Genomic DNA, 21,388 nt, shown 5'->3' with positions numbered 1-21,388 from the left:
CAATACAGAACACCTTTTCTGCCAAAACATAATTTTATCTAAGGGCAAGCCTTGGAAAATGCTACTTATCAAGTTCTTTTAATCAGATAATGTATAATGAATAACTGCAGCTAACAATATTTTATGCTTTTGTTGGTACTGAACAACTGGTATTACTGCTTTTTGTAATTTCACATTTCTTAGCAACAGAAAAGTTTAACTTCTGTTGTTGGAAGCTACGCTAAGATTATTTTCACAATCTGCTCAATTTGCCTGCTCTTACATCTGACAATCCACCATAAGCAATTGAGAAATATTTTCTGCACAAGCTACGTTAAGCCTCATAACAATTATTGCTATCTTGGCTGATCCACTCAAAACCGTTTCTCCACTTAATCCAAAAACCTAAAGCTCTTCCTTTGCAGTCAGCATATCCTGCATCATGGAAGTCATGTTACCACTATAGTCATGGTCAGAATCTGGGTACAGATGCAATGAGAGTTATTAAAGTTATATAGGCTCAATGTTAGATAATAAATCCTCTGATTATTCTCCTTCAGTGCTGGGTCCCACCCCTGTGGTTGACCTACAGACAGTACTGAGCCTACAATAAAAGCATGTGGTCACCATTTTTAGAGACAAAAACATTTGCATATGAGATGACTGTAGCAGCAGTTCTTGGGGTGTCACCACATCTAGTCTGGGCACATACTGGATCTTTTTACATTCAGTGATAGTTCAGTTTAGCAAAGAAATATAGGATTCATTGGGTTTAAAGGTACAATGTGAACATAAAGTCTGAAGTGAGACAAAGGTTTGGGAAATAAGAGAGACTTCAGCAGAAACATGAGGTTCAGCATCTGAGAAATCATTTTGAGAGGGTGAATACTTAGCACTTAGTTGTGAGATCTTTGTTTTGCTCTGAACAGATTCAGTCATTTTCAGGCTGTGGTGTCACTTCAGTGTCTGAGCCAGTGCCTTGAACCTGGAGCCATCCCTGTTATTTCTATTTCAAGCAGGATGCATCTCCAGGTAACACAAATACCCAGCACCTGGGAGAATCATTTGACACATCCACCCTTGCACTGCCTGTGCAAGGAGCCCTCCTGCAGAGGAGTCCTGACCCAGGTGGAAGCAGGCTGCCAGCACTGCAAACCCAGCCCTGCATTCAGCCACCATATGCCCATGCTGTCCTTGCCCAGTGCAGTTAAAGAAATGGATGTTCTTTATTTCCTGGCCTTCACTGAATTGGAGACACATTCTACAGTTGGCTGTGATTTGTATTTCCTTCAGCACCTGTAGTCTGTAGTATGCACTGGGCCACTGAGATATTTAAGCGTTTTATAACAACTGGACTTTGTGGGAAACTTGAGCTCTTGGACAGGTGACATTTTTGATGCTGTGGAACAGATGCAAACTTCCATAATACAATCTAAGTGATTGTTTTTACTGAGGCCATGAAGTGAAAACATTTTTTTATTTTTTTCATAATCCAACTTGTATTTTATACACTTCAAAGTCAGATAACCACAATAATTTTGCCAGAAAGAAACCTTTCTGAGCTGACTGGCTCTACAGATGAATGCCACACAGCTGAATTCTCCATTCATAAACCAAAGGTTTTCTTCTGCAACTGTAAGCACCAGAAGTGTTGTTTGGGACCTGTGAGGGAGGTTACATGACCCCAAGCAGAGTCCAGAGCTCAGAAGCCAAGGAGCTGGGAAGCTCCTGACCAGGCTGGCTCTGCATGGGAGTTGCCTGCATACCTCAGTCCCACTGCTCAGCAAGCACTACATCTGCTTGGGTTTTTGTCACCCTGACACACATTCACAGTCCTGGGCCAAATGTTTCTTAGACACAGAGGGACTGAGAGGTGGGGCCAGCTAGACCTCAGTCCTTGAACCATTTGGGAGCATGTTCATGGAGCTGAACAGAAACATTGCACCCTGCTTGTATTCTGGCAGAAGTTGAACAGCATCACTGACTTTCTGCTCAAGTCCGCAGATGAGCACTCTCACTCTCTCCAGGCAAAATGTTTTTAGGTGATAGATGAATTTAAAGTTTTGTTTACACCAGAGAATCTAATGAAAAGGAGTGGAGTTTAGTTTTCATTTCAGTTTTAAGTGAAATTTCAAAGACTGTATAACATTTAAGCAGTAATAAATAAATGGCTAGAAGGAAGAATAAAATGCTGGTACAAACTTTAGAAGCTGGTATTTTCAGAAAATTGGCAACCATCTCCAATATTACCATATAGTATGGGTCAAATGTCTTCATGCTGATATTTTTTTTCCCTATACCAAGATGATTTGTTCATTAAATTGCTATTTATTTCAATGTATTCCTAGGAAATAAAGCTTCTAGTCTATAACAGTGGCAGGTCATTGAAATGTGGTTTTCACGTACTCAAGCACTTGACACGTTCTAGGTCAGGCACCCTTGATGTGTGTCCTTGTGCAAAAGCTCCTGTAGGATGTTTTACTTCACTACTTGGACAGAGGCATTAAATTTGACAGCAAAATTGCTTCCACCCTCTTTATATCACTAACTACATAAAGGTAAGTTAGAGCACGTGGTTTTAATTTAGCCTTTAGTGGTTTTATTTGGCAGGGTTAAAAAACTGTTGAGCACTAACCTTGAATTAGAAGCTGACCTCTGAATTAGTCAGCCTTTTTCTTGTAAATGCATTTTGTAGAATATAAACATGAACCATCTATTTACATAACGTTAGTGACAGCCAAATGATTTCTTAGGAGCATTAATGCTGGAAATCCCAAACACTCCTTCCTTGCTGGAGAATGGTTTATAACTCCCGAGAATAATCTCTTCAGCAAGTAACTGCAAACAGAAAAGGCTGATCTTTTTCCAACCAAATTTAGGATTTCTCTAGTATTTCGCTAAGAAACCCCAGATAATAATTATAAGCTGCTGTTAAATGAAATGCAGGTCACCTCCCAGGGTGCATGTGGAAAGCTCAGACAGTGCTGGTGGTGGTGCAACCTTCTCCTGTACTACAGTGGCTTTATAGGAGATCCTATGAAAAAGCAAAGAACAGCCTGAATCCAGCATGGCACTGGGGAGTCCTGGTGCAGAGTACCAGTGATGGCCTTGAGGGATGTCCAAAGACAGGAACCCCATGATATGCCTAAGTTTCTTCACCTGTCCTGTTCCTGGTTTGCTGAGAGCCAAGGGCAGGGAGAAGCAAGGAATTTCAGGCTGGGTGAAGCTGAGATCCTACTTCAACCCAGCATCAGATCTTCAGCACCCCTCTGCTTCCCCAGCTGGAGCAGCACAAGAAGGCAGCCTAGCAAACTGAGGGGTCCTGCACATGTGCTGCTGCCTCTGACATGTATGCAAGCACTGCATCCTAACTAAGCTCACAGCAATGTCTTAAGAGTTTAAAAGTTTTTTTTTCTCAAATCTAGATAAAATGAAAGCCATGAAATGCCACCAGGCTTTGAAGTTCCTGGGTTTCTTTGAGTGTGAGCTTTACTGGTTTTAAAAATAAAATTTAGCAAAATGGATATATGAACAATGATGAAATACAAATCTGAAAAAGATCAGAATAATTTGTGTGAAATATTCTTCAGGCCAAGGGGGCATTTAACAGGCTTTCAAAAGCAGAAAAGTTACTTATTTCAGTTTATTTTTGCCCACTATAAAGAGAGAGTATTTTGTGGATGTAATAGTTTTCCTCTTTATTGTTGAATAAACAGCAGAATTTCCTTTTTTTTTTTTTTCTGTATTTTCATCAGGTATTTTTATCAGTATTATTATCATTATTATTATTGCAATAAGAGTACGTACCATAGCATAGCACTTCTAGCTTGCTCCATGTTTGTCAGCATGCCCTGCCATAATATGCCATAATAAGTCTCTAAATTAAGATGGTATTTTTCATGCTTTCAGCAACAGCAGCAAGGTACTCTGCTCTTTGCTGTGTGTTGTTATTATTAGCTCTCTCATGATCGAATTCCAGCCTCGGGCACTGGTTGTGTGATGGGGCCGAGCTCTGATGGCAGGTTTCAGCCCGTGTTTTGTCTGCCTGTGTTTGCCCTACCTAAGTCATGATAGGGAACACAAAGACTGGGCTGAACAGAAGGAAAGTGCACAGCCATTTTAGATGTCCTCAAATTACTGCTTACGACTTGTCTCCAAACTAGAGTAAAGTGGGTTTTGTTTAACATAAGAAGGTGGGAAGGGTTTCACTCCAGGCAGAGGTTTATCAGTTCCAGCACCCTCTTTACTAAGTGGAAATAAGTAAAGAAGCATCTGAAAGCTTCTCAGATAACCAACAGCAGACCATTTTCCCCTGCCCAGTGCTGTTTTGTTCACTGGAATCCTTCATGGGGGTGCCACCAGGCCACTTGTGCTTGGCATTTGGGAGCCAGGTTGCAAGGGGCACAGACAGTGTTTCTTTGTTTGTCAGTGTTGTGAAACACTCAGTTCAGTAACCCTGCTGCCCTCTTGTGCAGCATAGAGCCTTTCCCAAAGATTTGGCACAAATACTGTCACTCACTGCCAGTGAAATAAGGCAAACACCTTCCTCTCCCACTGAGAGCAGGAACATTGACTCCTGCAGGTGTAGCTTGTCCTTTCTCAGGCCTCCTTCCTCCTTCTGCTGGCCTGCAGTGTGAAGCAGAAAGAGTGTCCTTGAATAGGCCAGCTCTCCCCAGGACTGAGGGTGACATGCATTCATTATGCTCATTCGATGGAATCACAGGTCCACAGAATGTTTTGGGTTGGAAGGGACCTTAAAGATCATTTAGTTCCAACCTCCCTGCTGTGGGCAGGGGCACCTTCCAGTAGACCAAATTGCTTCCAGCTCCTTCCAACCTGTCCTTGAATACTTTGAGGAATGGGGCATCAACAGCTTCTCTGGACAACCTGTTCCAGTGCCTCACCACCCTCACAATAAAAAATTTCTTCCCAATACCTAACCTAAATTTATTCTCTTCAGCTAAAAGCCAATTCCCCTTATCCTGTCACTACATTTTCTAGTAAAGAGTCTCTCTCCATCTTTCCTGTAGGCTTCTTTTAGGTGATGGAAGGTCACGACTGGGTCATCCCAAAACCTTCTCTTTTCCAGGATGAAAAAATCCCAATTCTTCTAGCCTTTCCTCAGGGGAGAGTGCTCCATCCCTCTAATAGTCTTGGTGGTCTTCCTCTGGATGCTTTCTAATAGGTTTATATCCTTCCAGTTGATATTCATTTTGCTCATTTTACTTGCTGTGTTCAGACATGAAAGCAGTGTTCCTTCAAAAGTGGAGAAAGCAATGTTTCTATCACCTTTTATGATGACTTTAGGGAATATAGCACCGTGTGGCTGAGGTATGTGTCCTGCTTTGAATATCCTCATCTTCAATTTCTCATCTTCAATAAAGCCTGTAGAAGTTCCCTGTCTTCCTTCTGAACTGCTTGGTCCTGAGCTTGGACACACCTGGAAAATGAAATTTTGCTGCCTATTTCTCTTTAGCAGGTCAGTCTTAAGCTATACATGGAGTCTCGCTGGTTGCATGCTCCTCTTCTGCTGAAAGAGCTCCTTGTCCAAACCAAAAAGGATTGAATTAAATTTTTAGTGTGATTAAAACACATTTCTCATGGGAAAAGCCTTTGCTTGGCTAATCAAGGACATTCCTGCTCCAGAATAAGTTAGAGATCACAGCAAAAAAAACCCAAACTTTTCTAGGTAATTATTGATATAAATAAAGAGCAGGAAAAATTCTTGCCCTTTGCCTGGCTTGCTTTGTGTCCAAAATGGAAGTGTTCTGCTTGCTCTGCTTTCCAGTAAAATCTCTAGCACTAACTATTTTCCTATGTAGGAGGGAAAAAAGAACCATTAGCAAGAATCCCTCAGTCTGTCTCATCAGCACCATCATTAATTAAGCATTTTTGGTAGTGGATCAGGTTTTCTAAGATAAGGAAGCGAGGTATCTTTATTGTGGCCCACATGACAAGCAGGAGCATGGCACAGTGGGGCTCAGGTGAGCTAGAATATCTGCTGCCTTGTTTCTCTCTGTGGCTTTGGAGGGCAGCAGTTCCTCCCAAGGATCTCAGAGCCAGGCCACAGCTGCCACCAGGCTGTCCTTTTCTTTTCTTCTGCTCCTTCAGGTGACAAAGCTTTGACTTCCAGCTCTGTAGTGGGCGACATGGATGGCAACTTATTTATGCTCCTGTTGTCTCTAGAAACCTCCAATTGGGTTCCTCCTGGCATAGTTTAACACGCCTACTGCCTGCCAAATATTTTTTTAATCCTAAAAGCCTTTCTGTTGCTAGGCTGAAATTTTTTCTGCCTTTCAGATATAAAGTGACTAATGGGATACATTTCATAATACATCAGCAAGCATAATACTTGTTATTATCATATTTTAGTGCCCTTTAAAAATTAGTGTACTGGGACGATGGGGTAATATGTAAATTGTACATTATAAAGACAGTAGAGAAAATTCTTTGTTCTTTGATAATCACATTTTATAATTAGGGATTAGGGAGATGAAGTTAAAAAGTATTGGTGTCGGGTTTTTTAACCAGTGTTTTTCAGGAGATGAACAAATGTCCAACAGTAAACATTAGGTGTTAGGACTTTTGTGGAATTTTGATGCTGTAAACTTCATCCTGGCCTGGTACAAATTTCTCTCAGGTTTCCATGTATACAGGATGGGAACACAACTTCTCTTATCCTGTCTGGATAACTGCTTTTTTTCTCCTCCTCTGGTTCTGTATTTGTAGACAAGGCAGAACCTTAACCCATAGGAGAGCAAATGAATGGAGAAGTCATGTGGACCAAAAGGAATCGTAGACACTGACACTGGATGACATCTTGGCATAGCGTTGAATGTGCATTCAAAAGAAAAGTGATGAGGCCATGTAATCAGTAAATGTTATTGCAATTTTTGTCCTTTCATCTTCTGATAACAACTCTTTGTGCCTGAGACACAGAAACAGTCACTCTAGGTCACTCTCAGTCACAGGCGGGATAGTTCTAGCTCCTGAAAACCCACAGGAGCCATGCTAAAAGAAATAGGCTTTGAAGATTGATCTATGGCTTAACAAAACAAACAATTTCCACTTATTCATGGATTCTGGAATAAATAAGACTTGCCTCCTGCTTGACTCCTCTGGGGACTGTATGTGTGCAATGGTGCATTCCCTAAGTGCAGGCAAAAGGGAGACCTCAGCTCTGTACTTGGGAGCCCACCTCAACCTGCTCTGCCACGCTTCTCCTCTTTTTGTATTCTTAAATGTTCCATTGATTGATAATATCAAGTGAAAAACTCATATTACAGAAATTTCTCCATGCAAGTATGTTTAAAGTACCAGGCAATTTCAGTTCGCTGCAGCGCAATGGTTTTGAGCAATAAAGACGTAAGGTTTTTCTTAGTATATTGAAGCTGCTACAGAATAAAGCTTGGCTATGATATGATCCAAGACGTCTTGCTCGTTCTGTTATGCCTTCTTACACAGTAAGTGAATTAGCAAAATAGCTTGTGAAGATTCCTCTTCAGAATTTGTTCACTCTTCTTAAAGTGATACCAAGAGGTCTTGTAATTTTTAATTATTTTCTAGCCCTCCAGTTGAAGGTAGCAGATTTATTTATTGTAACTGGTAATAATGAAAAGATTAATGAACTCTGAGCCTAGTTTTGATTTTTTTTAATTGTTAAAATCTGGAAGAAGTCTAAATTCACATAAGTCTAGAAAAAATAGAAATTGTGAAGTTAAAATATTTTATTTTAGCAACATAGAATAATTTGGGTTGGAAGGGACCTCTGGAGCCCTCCTGTAGTACAACCTCCTGCTCATAATTGGATCAGCTTTTATACTAGTTCAGGGTGCATAGTGCCTTGTTAAACTGAGTCTGAATATAACTGAGTTGGGCTTTTTCATGCTTTCTCTTACACAAATAATTTGCAAAATAAAAACTCAGCCTTAACGTCTAAAACAAGGGTTGCCTGACAGTGTAGGAATTTTGCTTTCAATGGCAAAATTTTGTTTGTCTTTGAAATTCTTTGACACATCTCAATAGCAGAGAGAAATTTAAAAAATCGCTGTTTATAATCCTGAAGAAATAAAAGCATATAAAAAGTCAAATCTCACCATTATTTTTAAGGCAAAATTGAAGTTATGATGACATTCTTAGCTGTGAAAAATAAATTTCTAAGTATGGCTTTAGTTACATGGAAAAAACTTCTATGCAAAGTCATTAGGAAATAAACCTCAAGCAAAAATCCTTAAAATATATTAAATGTACTATGTACTTTCACAGGTTTTTTATTTTCAATCTCACATGTGCCAAAACGTGAGTGTCATTCAGTGGACTCATTATGATTACTCAAATCTGCATTAGGAAGTGGACTACACAGAAGAAAGGTTTATTTTCTCTGTATTTTTAATAATTTTGCCAAACTTTTATTTTAAAAAAGTGTTGTTGAAATTTTGAGGGTTTTTATAAGACACAAACCACGTCAGACCTCTCTTCAATGCTATTTAAAACCAAAGTATCTGAATTCAATTTTCCAGCCCTTTTATTTGTTTCTATTCGAGTTCTGCAACTGTTAATATAAGCATTTTTCCTCTTTTAACTAAAATATTTTAATTTTAGCTGAATGCCCTACATCATCTCAAACAGTCCAACACCATATGAATGAAAGGATATTTATCAGCCAGCTTGCACATTCTGGTCAAGGACACAGAAACCTTATTCAATGGTCTGGTCTTACAACTATTACTCATGTTATTCCTTATACTTTCCTGCCTACCCTTATCAATTACTTCTCCCATCTTTCATGACACAGAAAATGTAAAGTAAATACTGCAGGGGAGATTCTGCATTTTTTTCTGTACCATGTTGTCTTTATCACACACATTTGGAAGGATGAATAAGTAAAAAATGTTTCAACTGTCCAGGTTTCCCATTGCATATACATTTATAGCATTGCCAAAAAGACATCTAACTTGTGTTTAACCTCTGAAAACCGAAGTGTTGCAGCTTAAACCATCTTTCTATACAGTTCACTTCTTATGAACACATCCTACCTAGAAAACACAGAGGAATAAGTAGGTCTTCAACTGAAGACCCATCTGAAATGTTTTCAAGGCTAGAAAGTGAGAAGCAGGGCATGGAATCAGGGCCATCCCATGTGAGAGCTGTGGCTCAGTGTTGGACCAAATCCATGACTGTTACGAGTTATCCTGGCTCCCCTGGCTGTTCAAGCACAGCAGTTTCCACAGAGTGAGAGTGCCAGTCACCAGCACTCTGGTTTGGGGTCTGCTAACCAAAATGCAGGCCTGGGACTGGATAATTTCAACAAACTCAGACGCACAGCTCACTGTACAGTTGGAAAGGTCTACGTGCCGTGCCCACCTCCTGTTGTTTCTGCCACCTGTTTGGGCAGAAGCAACAAAATAGGTTTTGTGTGTGTGCCTGTGTGTATTGCATAATTCACCATCCAAACTGAATCCAGAATATTTGGATGATGGCCTGCCCCACATTTGCTTGGTGGAGCTGGAGAGGCATGCCAAGAGCAGCATCAACAGCTGGTGGCCCAGGATGCTCCGACCCCCAGACTGGAGACACAATCCAGAGACCTTACAAGCAAAAAGGGTCCTGTTTTTATTAAGTCAGCTCTGTAGGCAGCTGAGGTTTGCGGCAGTGAAAGCAAAGTGAGAGGCTGCTTTCAGCTCAGATACAGACCACCTCTCCTACCAAAGCTCTGCAGGTCATTCATTCCTTGCAGCATTTTATTTTGGTGGTGACTGGGAATCATTTCACAAGTCACTGCTGTTGTACAGGGGGAAGCTCAGCTGAACAACACCTGAGAGCAGTGAGGTAAGGACTTGTAGTGTTTTATGCAAAACTGTAAATGTTCTTTTGCCTTTCAGTGCTGCTTGCAACCCAAGATTTCATTTGAGCTGGTATAATACATACTTGCATCATTAACAGTTACCAGTCATTGTTCCATTTGGATTTCTCATGCTAATTAGATTCACTCCGACAGTCTGTATGGCCCATAAACACAACCCCAAAATAGGGTATCTTCCCACAGTGAACAGAATGGAATATGAATAATCAGTTTAATAATTGTATTTGACTTAGCTTCTCAACACCAACGTGTTAATCAAGAGCCTGCCAGGACTTCCTGGTGGGAGAGTCCCACTCTGCTCCTGACTGTTCTCACGAGAGGAGCCGGAGCTTGCCTGACTGCTTTGTCAAGGCTGCAAATGCCACGTGGGTCTTACACAATCATTGAGAGCCACCACTTTTCATTCTTGCAGTTTTGCATGAGCACCCACCTTTTCTCTGTCTCACTCTTTTCTCACATTCTTGCCTTTCTCTCTCACCCCTCTCTTTAGAAATGCAGCAGTGATGGAGATAATATTAGCTCCTAGAGGAGCTGAAAGAATTCTGGAATGTAACCTTGCAGTCCCTCTGCAAAAGATCCTACAGCCCTGAGCACTTCTGCTCCCCTTGCTGACCTGAGTACTGGGGCGACAAACCTGGGCTGGAAACCATTGCTTGGCCACTTGCTGGGCCATGTCTGACAGCTCACTACAGCAGCCCCTCTCCCAGTGCATCTCAGCAAAGACAACGATGTAGCTTCCAGACCCAGGCTGTTCCATGTCTGACTGGCCTGAGGCACAGCCAGAGGGTCAGGTTGTGCTCGTACCTCTTTGGTTAGGCTTCACCGGGGGCCCTCCTGCAAATTCCCTTCTCCACAACACATGTATGAAAACTCTAGTAATTGCTAGGCAGAGCAAGAGATAGTTGGTTGCTTTGGCTATGAATCATGCAGACAGGCAGTTGTTTTTATTCATTTTTTCATTGCTTTTCCAAGCTTAAAGGAAAAACATTAAAACAAAAGCAATTGCATGCCACTACAACTGCTCCTCACAGAATGCCACTGTCACTTGGACCCCTGATGCTACAGCTCAGCTGCCACAGGCTGGAGGTGGAAGAGCTGGCAGCTCCCAGGACAGAGAGTGGAATGTGGCTCCATGAACAATGATTCATTGGTACCAAAGCACTGGGAGGCACCACTGAGCTTTTCTCTTTCCTCCACCCTACCCCCATTTATGCTTCTTGTTCCAGGGGCTGCTTTTGACCCTAATCCAAAGAAAATAGATGTGGATATGCTAGTGGTTGGCAATAACTGGGGGCTGGCCTTAGGTTGGAGTGGGGAGCACTTGGATACTTGTGACAGCAGAAGGGTGCCTGTTTCATCAAACTCCATCCCCATCACCACATGCATGTGCTCCAGTAACGCCCCAGGAGAATGGCCTCCTGGGAAAGAGGGTCTCTGGTCTCCCTTGCAGATCTTCTCCGCTGCTCTGCTGTTAATACATCTTTCCCAAAAAAAAAAAGGGTAGGAAGGAAGGAGTGTTGATCTGGGCACTTCTTAGTTGGAAATAGGTGCAACATCAGAATCAAGGTGGCAGCACACAACTCCCCTGTGAGTACCTAAAGCTGATTTTTCTTTTTCCTCTGTTCTTTTCCCAATTGATTCACTCTCTGCTAATAGCAAAAGCCACCTCTGACATCAGTTTTCACCTGCATGACTCTTTGTCTTTTACTTGAATGTCACCCTCCTTTTATTACAGCCATTCTCCAGGTGCCCTGCTCATCCTGCCTGGCCTGCAAACCACCTCCATGCCAGCAGTGCCTCATGGCTTTGTGCAGCACATTTCATCAGCACAATGCTCACATGGGCCAGAAGCATGCCATTAACGCAAACAGTGAAACAAAACTGGTCCCAAAATTCCTGTTTGAAGAACTCTCACAGACAGCTTCTCCTAACCTGAGATCTCCAGCCTCAGCACTCATTGTCTCCTCCTCTTACCAACAACACAATTTCTCTAATAATTTATTTTGTCTCCAGCAACATCAGTGGTTTCTCACTTGACATCACAGCAAATACATTAAAGTAGTCTAGATAAAGGAAATCTGGCAGATATCACCTGTCTGGAAAAATAATTGTTTTATCAAAGAGAACCATCGGGTTAGTCTGGCAGGATGTGCCTTTAGTTGCATTTCATCCAATTTTTGATGTGCCTTTGCATTTTTAATTAACCTTCAAGGCATGTTCCAAGGCCCTGCATACCAGTGAGGTCAGAGTTACAAGGGCGCCGATGGTTGGCTGGATTATTTTTTAACCCTGCACAACTGAACACGTTGTAATGGATATCCTGCAGTCACGGGGTCCCTCTCTGACTTGGCAGATCTATAAAAACAGTTGCTAGCAGACGTGCTACCTCTCATGCTGGTCTTTCCAGAACTCCTGGACAGGCATGACCTGCCTTCCTGAGAGGAACACCCCCTGCTCTTTGAGCACGGTAACAATTCTATTTACATATCCCTGTTCCCATTAACATTAGCCTTCTTTTACCCCTAGGATTTGTCTTCCTTAAACCTGAGCAGTGGTAAAATGCTCCTTTGATTGCAGGCCATGCCTAAATTATCTTTAATATCATTTACTGCACAACAGTCTGACTTTGCTTTTCTTCCTTTCTTACTTGGAAGAAGTTTTTCCCCATTTTTTCCTGGAATGCTTTGCAAGTTTCAGTTCAGGTTTGCTTCTGATGCTTACACTTAATATTTTTCGGCCTCTAAATGATAAAGTCATCTTTCTACAAGGCTCTCCAGGATTAACCAGAGAACTGAGCAACCCAGTCACGTGGAGCGAGCAGGCAGGGTGCAGGATGCCTCACCTCCACACCCTGTCTGTGCCTCCCCTGCACAGAAGCCTCCACTTTCTCCACTTGAGACAGCTTTGCTGAGGAACGTTGCCCCACTTGTCAGCTTGCCCACTGGCAAACTGAGCCTCAGACACACACATATTTGTGTTTGTTCTCCCCATTTGCTTCAAACAGGGAGAGCTACTTAGTTCAAAGCTCTGCTCTGTGACTAGATCTCTAGTAACTTAATTGCACACCAAAACAGCATCACTTTGTATGACTTCACTGATGAAGATGTTTGTTGCTTGTCAAATCCAAGGGTATCTGGGCCTTACCATTGCCAGCTTGAAGCATCATTGAGTAATGGAGGCTCCTCAGATTGCCAAAGCACTGAACAAAGATATGAATAATTTCCAAAAGAGTTTTTATCTCAGCCAAAAACACGAACAGCAGCTAAAGGAGTCAAGAGAAAGTGTACTGTGACCCCGCAGCTTTGTTCCTGCTGAGTTTCAGAGGTCATGGGACCATCAGAAATGTGAAAGCTACTCAGCAAAACATTGCCACAGATTTCTTTGCTAGTAAATTTGTGCTTATCATCCTGAGGTGTTCTAGCATGTCAGAAAATGCTCCTCACTACCTGAAGAACAGCAGCAGGCTAAGTCCGAAGGGTATTGGAGAAGGTTTTGAGGTTTTGCTTGACTGTTCTCTCCAGTGCAGATGAGTGTGTGTTTGCACCCTCTGCACAAAGGACTGTCTGGCCTTGACTGCATGAGGTTGGGATAAGTGTCAACACTGATTCTTTCAAGATCTGCTCTTAATTTCATCTGTCCTCATCAAGTACTGCTGTCTTCCAAATCCTGTTGGATGTGTCAGCCTAGCAGTAAAAGAAAACATCTTCTCCTCTCAAGAGCAGACACACCACAAGTGCTGTCATGTAGAATTTCATAGAATCATAGAATGATTTGGGCTGGAAGGGACCTTAGAGAACATCTTGTTCCAACCCTCTGCCATGGCTGGGGACACCTTCCAGATTACTCACAGTCCATCCAGCCTGGTCTTGCACACTTCCAGGATGGTGTTTCCACAACTTCTCTGGGCACCTGTTCCAGTGTCTCATCACCCTCACAATGAAGAATTTCTTCCTGGTATCTAATCTAAACCTGTCCTCTTTCAGTTCAAAGCCATTACCCTTTGTCCTTTTACTTCATGTCCTTGACAAAGATCTCTTGTAACCCCTTATAGGCACTGGAAGGTCCTGTAAGGTCTCCCCAGAGCCTCTGCTTCTCCAAACTGAACAACTCAAACTCTCTCAGCCTGTCTCCACGGGAGACGTGCTCCAGCCCTTCGGTCATCAAACTATACAAGGACTGAAAAAGTGAAGTCAGTCCATGCATCCTACAGCACACACTATGGGGTGCTATAGGACACCAGTCACATAAAACATCTGAGATGCTCCCATCTGAATCCAAGCCTTAGCAGAGATACCCTGGCATGGCCTGCTCCACACCTTTCATTCCGCATTCAGCAGCAGGATGCGAAACAACAATTACATTGTGAAATGTCATGGGTCTACTGGGAAGCAAAAACACATCAATATTGTCTCCTGGTTGCATTGAGCCATGATGATTTTGCTTGACTGCATGCCTGGATGAAACAACAGAGAACACAAACAGAGATGGGGCCAGAGCTTGCATGTGCACTAGTTTATCTTCCTGCCTTTCCAGTGCACCCATCGCAGCAGCATCTGGGTGATAAGTGTGTCTCTTTGCAAAACAGGAAGACCGTGGGCTGGCTGGCTTCTCTGACGAGCTATAAATTACAGGGGTTTACCTGGCTGCCAGCCTCGCTGTGCACTAGGTAAGGCAGGCGTTAATGCAGGGTGCTGCGGTGGCCGGCGATAGGATAATTACTGTTATTGCATTAGGAGAGAATAGCTGGGACTTAAGAGCCGGAGGGAAAAAGAGTCCCAGAAATTGGAGCACTGAAGGCATTGCTAGCTCTGTGCACACAAAGGCGGCCGACCTATAAATAATCTGACCTCTTTGTTCCAGTAAAATGGCACAAGAATTAAGACCCCAGTTCAGGAAGAAACTTAAAATGCATGACTAAACCCGGCATAGCTGAGCAGACCTATTGACATGCCGGGGGCCCGAAGGCATTTCTGCTCTGTGAGCCTTTGTGCTCACCTGTGAGAGTGGCTGCTGGAGGTGTCCCGCTGGCAGAGCTGCTTTCCAGAGGCTGTGGGGGGCCAGCTTAATTACTGCAGGTAAAGGAGCAAAAGCACCCTGTCAAATTTCGAGCGGGACTTCTCAATAGTCTCTAGTCTTCCTCTGCTTTCTAAGCTACAGCTAAAGAAAGAGACCTCTGTTAACCTCAGTTACCTGATAGTAGCTGGCAATTTGAAAATTAAAGGCTGACATGTAGAGCAAAAATATGAAGTGTTAGAACATGAGCCTAATGCATATAGCCCTGAAATATTCCAGTAAAACACACCCAAAAAAAAAAAAAAAAAAAAAAAAAAAAAAAAAAGAGATTAGCCAGCAGCAGAGCAGGTCATCTCAAGGTTAGCTTCACCCTGAATGTATATAATCTCTCAACTTTTGGGAGAAAACCCACCCAAAGATGTGCTTGTTCAAATAAAGGGCTTGTCATTAGGCTCAGAAAGCCCTTGGAATCCTTGATAAAGTAAAACTAGAAGTATTTGTGAAAAGAAAGCTTTGATGGTTGCCTGAGTTTCAGACTAGCGCCATTTACAAATATTTTTCTCCTAGCTCTTGATCACAGAGACCTAGAAAAAGTATATCTGAAAATTATTAGTGAATATAAATTTATTATAAACCCTTCCCTGCTCTTGCTTTTTATCTTTGCAGTAGAGGGAGAGAAAATAACTATTCTCCTGATGCTGGAGGTGAGGAGTAAGCATGGAGAAGGTGCAAGACTGACTTAGTGTCACCCACCACCAGCCTCTAAGCTGGCCCCCCAAGTCTGGGATCCACAACAAATACATGTGTCCCAGGGAAGACATATGCAGGGGGCTGTAAGAGCCATTTTGTTCCTTGGGAGGTGAGTAACAGGGTTTGGTAAGCAAACTTGGGTCAAGTGGGGTGTCTGACTTGATTGTGTGCTGCTGGTTCAGCAACTTAGCAGCTGGCTGGCAAAACAATAATCCAGCAGCCTTTTTCCCAGGTGAGGGGGAAATAACAGTGATCTGCCAGATCACGGTGATCTGCCAGAAAGTTTGCAGTGGAGATTTGGACAAAAGCAGGAAGTCCAGCCACTCTCATTTGTGCTGTGAACACCTGGACAATAGGGAGCTCTCAGGTGCACACCTGTCCCTTTTGCCTGCACTGTTTTTGTTGCATCCAGGGACAGTAAGGGTGAGGAAACAGCCACATTCTTCTCTTATGACTGCTTATCCCAATCCACAGCGCCTCTCTACCAGCCTTCCTCGTACCCCACACGTATACACAGCCCCTAAAGCACGCACTTTAAAACTGGAAGTGTAATCCAAGTTTGCACTGTAATTCTTCCTAGGTAGTTGGGTCATTAGTTACTGTGGCGCAATTAGGAGCTAACAGGTCTAGCAGAGAGACACGGTGTTTTCTGGTGGCTTTTTCCAAGCTCCCAGGACAATTTTGGCTGTTGTCCTGGGTGGTTCATAGCCCCACCACAGTGTTATCTGTCAGAAACTCAGTGGCCCCAAGCTCTGCAGCACAGGTTGTGTGTGCCCTGTGCTTGTGCCATTTCCCTCTCGGAGCCGTGATGTTAAAAGCCGTATTGTCCGCCTGCTTCTCACGCTCCTCCCGCGTGCCTGGCCCCAGCGTCCCAGAGAGCCTGGCGGCTTGGGCTGCCAACAAAGCCAAGAGGCAAAGTTCATCTTTTTGTTCTGAGGCAGCACAGCGCCTGGCACAACTATTCCTGGTCCCTGACTCAGAGCTCAACCATCTTTGAAATAAATAAAACGAAGAAGGAGAACATCTCTGGGCCTATATTTGACACTTGTATTCCCACACCACTTGGCTTTATGTAAACATATGAATTGGTATGGTGGTTAGTTTGACTCATCTGCTTAGCAATCATTTTATTTTAATCAATATTTATTTAACTCACCAGCTAGACAAAAGCTCCCTAATTTCTTCATCTGATTTAATTGATGTTCCCTGACAGAATGAAGCTAGACTGGATAAGACAGTACAAGCTGTGCCAGTCTTCTTTGGTTTGCATCTCTTTTAACAAGTCCTGTGACTGTCGCAGAGCCAAGGCACATCTTACATCTCGCAGAGGAATTGGGACCATACGTGGCTGTATATCCTGGGACAAAGAGCCAAGAAACACGCCAAAACAATAAGTGTTGACACAATAATTAGCATATTGATTCTCCATGCAAATTACCTCTTCATACATTGTGAAACACTTTGCATTGTCAGAGGACTTCAGAGGAACCTGGAGTTTCTTACAGGCATCACAATAATTAAATACGCATCTTCAGTTGTAACATTAAAATACAATTCTGGGTGAAGGATCATAGAAAGAAACGTGCATGTTGTGCAGATAAAAATGGATGGGATAGACACCCCTACCCCAAAAGAGGGACCATAAATTATATTCCTGAAGGAGCTTTCAGACAATGGATATTTCAGGCCTTCAGAAGAACATTTTGCTTTTTATTAGAAGGAAATGATCTGTACCTTGTGTCACCTCAACCTCATATCAAGGGTGAGGAGTGGCTGCAAGTAGAAGGATTGGATCACAAAGCTCAATCTTAGCCCAGTACTCCACTTGCCTGGAAAGAAAGGTTCACTTTAGCAAACTGAAGGAAAGGCCTAAAGTACTGTCCTGTGATAAAAAACCCACCCCAAACCCAAAAGAATGTATAGGCAGAATAGTGATAGGAATTTGCACTTTTCCTGCCTGTGAACAATAATTCATGCAGTTAGTGCTTTATCAGAACTAATTTAACCCAGTTTTTCATTTAAACTACAGGAAAGCAAGTTCAAATAGGTTTCTCTAACACGAAGGTCATCTTTTAACCCAACTTTTGCTCCTGTTTACCCCACCCCCACCCCATGCTATTAAATGGCTCGAAACATGACACAAAAATACATCTTATCGTATCAGTTGGCTTCTCTCACTACAGCAACCCTTATCAACATTCAGCAGCCCTATTAATGCAGTCCCCATAAACCAGCATGAAAAAGTAGCACCCCACAGATCTCTGATCTGTCCCTTCCCAGTATCCCAGGCCATTTCTGGATGCCAAATAAAGAGCAGGAGCTCTTTTAATGCCAGCAGTTTGTTCCTTTACATCTGGCCTGCATGCCCATGGTCCACAGCCCTCACAGCTTGCTCCATGGCAGACCCTGGAGGTGCCAGTCTCACATGAAGCTTCCCCAGATGCAGCTGTGGAGCCTGGCCCTGTCCCACAGTGGCAAGGCTGGGAGAGCCCTGTGCTTACGCTGTTTGTCCAGCACGAACTTTTAGGGGAAGCTTTACCTGTGTAAGTATTACATATATTGCACTGATAACTGCAAACTGCTCTGAAAAGATAGATTCTTGAGAGAAGTGATAGAATAAAGTTCTAGAAAAGCATTCCTCATGAGCTGCCAGAATTTTTGTAGAAAAGAACTATGGAGACCCAAACCTACAGAGACTACTGCAAGAAGCAGAGCTTCAGGAGTCAAACTGTTCAGGAACTGGGAAGTGGATACCCTCAAGGAGCACTAAATTTGACTTACAAACCAGAGAAATCCAGACTTTGGCAGATATATCTCTGTTCCTTTTAGTATCACTATGTTTACCATGTTGTAGTTCTCATTGGATATATTGGCAAGCCTTTTACTAAATTTTCCTTTGGGTTATTTTCATTTCATGGGCAGTTGAATTTAATTTAAGATTCCCAAAAATCTACAAAATAATGTAAACAAGTGTTTTCAAAATTGTTTGCATCTCTCCTATTCCCTCCCATGGAACTGGGTTGTCCTTGAGATATACTGAACCTTAGCCAACAAACTGAGAAACAGGACTGGCAAAAACAGAGGAAGGATGTTACAACATATCAGCTGAATCTTTTCCCTTGGGGTCTTGAGTTTGGCCTGGCCAGAGAGGTTGGCAGGAGGTGAAGGGGACAACCTCTCCACTTTTGCTCCATGCAAAGGGAGGTTTGCAAGGAGGAAGCCTGTTTTCTATAGATGCCTCTTGAGCAGAGTTTACACCAGGTTTGAGAGGTTATCTGGGGTCTGCAGGACACCCCAGGGCCGTGTTTTTCCCCTGAGGCCCCATGGCCCTCTTTCAGGGCATGCAGGTCAGGTAGGGAGACACAATCTCTGCAGACAGCTTGTGTTGCAAGATAGAAACTGCAATGCATGGTTGCTAGCTATGAAAAACTATCCAGGGAGAAGGTTTCTCTCTTACGAAATCCACCTCCTGATCATCCCGCAGAAATCATTCTTGCCCTTGCTGGTGCTGCCATTCCTCAGCTTTTCAGTTCTACCTTTGACTTCCTTACAAGCTTTTAAGAACGTCCCCACATGAGGCTGCCAAGCAGTGACAGCTTTGCTGCCTTTCCTAAAATGTGCACTTTGAGTTAGAGGAAAAGAAACCCCAACACGTATCTCAGCTTCATAGTATTGGTGCAAATGGTTTAAGCCTTACTGGGGCTTATCAGATAGAATTCTAGCTAATCCAAGGTCAGTTTCTATAGCTAGAGTGTTAGTTTATTATTTTAATGCACTGTTTCGTGATGTTATTGACACATAAAATGGCAAAATAAATGGTGCCATGATCTTCCCTTCAAATATTTAGTCATGTGCACAAAAGAAGAAAATTTGTACTTACCTGACCATTTTGTTTCTCTATTTCCAACATTATCCTCCAGTGTCTGGAGAATTATTACATACAAGAAAGAATCATTCCACAGTTAAATAAAAGCACATGTGCTTTATTTGTAGGAAAGGAGGAAAAAGCAGATATTTTTATATTGCCTCTAAGAACTGTTAACATTGTAGGAATGAACTAAATTTGGACCAGTCACCTAAAGCCCAAACACAAGTATTGCCAAATCAGTGCCCTTTTTCGAGACTTCTACTTTGCAGTAGGTTGAACATTAAAACAATTTCTTAATGTTCTTAAACGTTAAACTCCCTCCACTTGGTACAACTGCAATTCAAAAGGTGTAAATTGCTAACATTTGTGGAGACACACTTATTTAGCTGTTAATCTAGGTAATCATAGGTTCTCAGTGCCCTCTATGTGAAACTCCTCTGTTTCTTACCATCTGCACATTGTCATCATCAGGGCAATTAGTGGTGATAAAGAAAACTGTAAGAGAAAACTTCTTCCAGAACTTTTGGCTTTGATGTTTACAAGGCACTGTGTCTGTCACACAAGAATTCAGTCCCCAGAACTTCATATTTATATGAGGTGAACACCATTTTCTTGGGGAAAAGGAACAAACCCCTCTTGCCAATCAACTTATTAGGGTTTTTCATTGTTTTGATGGAGTGATTTAGGCATGACTGGGGAGCAGGCTCTTCAGGAGCCACACGCACATGGATTACACAACACACAAAAAGCTTGATAGTGTCATTACCACACCTCTGTTTTTTTAAATACACTTCCTCCTGCTTTTAGGTTGGGTCCAGTTATTCATAGGGAACACCTGGCTCTGCACAAGGAAGTACTAAATCCTTTGCCTTCAAAGCACACAGACAGCAAGGAAGGTCAAGTATTATTCAGGGATTTCTCACCAGATCTTCTGATCAGATCTCTTATTTTCTCAGTAAAATGCAGCACAGAATTTTTGCACGTTCAGCTCTGGAGCTCTTGATTAAACAAGTGAAGCTAAACCACCTCCCTGAATGTCGCTAAAGCAGGAAACATAAAAATCAGCATTTAAATGTACCATTGAGCAACTAATCCCACTTAATCCCAACAGCCCCTGAAAGTCCCTAGCGGCACAGGACGGGCAGGGAGCAGCCATGTCCTGCAGCCACGGATGGTGCCAACAGCTGCACAGCCAGGAATGGCACCTCTCACCCAGGGGCACAGGGGCTGCAGTCCCATGGCATGCCAGGAGTCCTCAACACCCCACCAGTGGGACCAGCAGAGTAGTCAGCCAGAGGAAATTTCAGAGTAGCCCTCAGCACCTTGTTTGTCCACTCATTCTCTCCTGAGACACTGAGTCGCCCACCCCTCAAAACACCAACACCAGCACAAGGGAGCAAGAGACTAATTTATCATAATTTGGATTGAACGGCTCTAGTTTTACTCATAGGTAAAGGCAGTTGTAGATGAAAGAGCAACAAGGACAAGGACAGACCCCTGGCAGGTTTTTTGCCAGGTCTGTGCCCTGGGCAGGGCAGGCAGATAGGATCTGCAGCACCATAAATCACCTCACAGCAAAGGGAGAAGAGAAACGGATTGTGAAATGAACTGTAAAATAAACTTCTAATGTAAACATGGCACAGGCAGGGGGTTGTTTTTTCTGTCTGGGAGTCCAAGTCTGGTACAGTTTACTGGCTGACTGTGCTGGGACCTTGTTTGGTGAGGTTACTGCTGGCCCTATTGCTGGGCAAGGAGGCAGCCATCACTCTTGTTTGCCAGCAGGAGAGGAGGATGGTGCTGCCATGAGCATCTTCTCGTCCTCTGGCACAATTTGCTCGCTCAAGCACTGGAGCTTTGCCCACAATTGCCTCTACAGACTGTCTGGATCCTCCTGCCCCAGAAAGGCACCCTCCCAG

Source organism: Lonchura striata, chromosome 3, assembly GCF_050655825.1.
Source record: "Lonchura striata isolate lonStrDom1 chromosome 3, ASM5065582v1, whole genome shotgun sequence".
Taxonomy (NCBI): domain Eukaryota; kingdom Metazoa; phylum Chordata; class Aves; order Passeriformes; family Estrildidae; genus Lonchura; species Lonchura striata.
The sequence above is the reverse complement of the archived record's forward strand: the minus strand, read 5'-3'. Positions refer to the sequence as shown.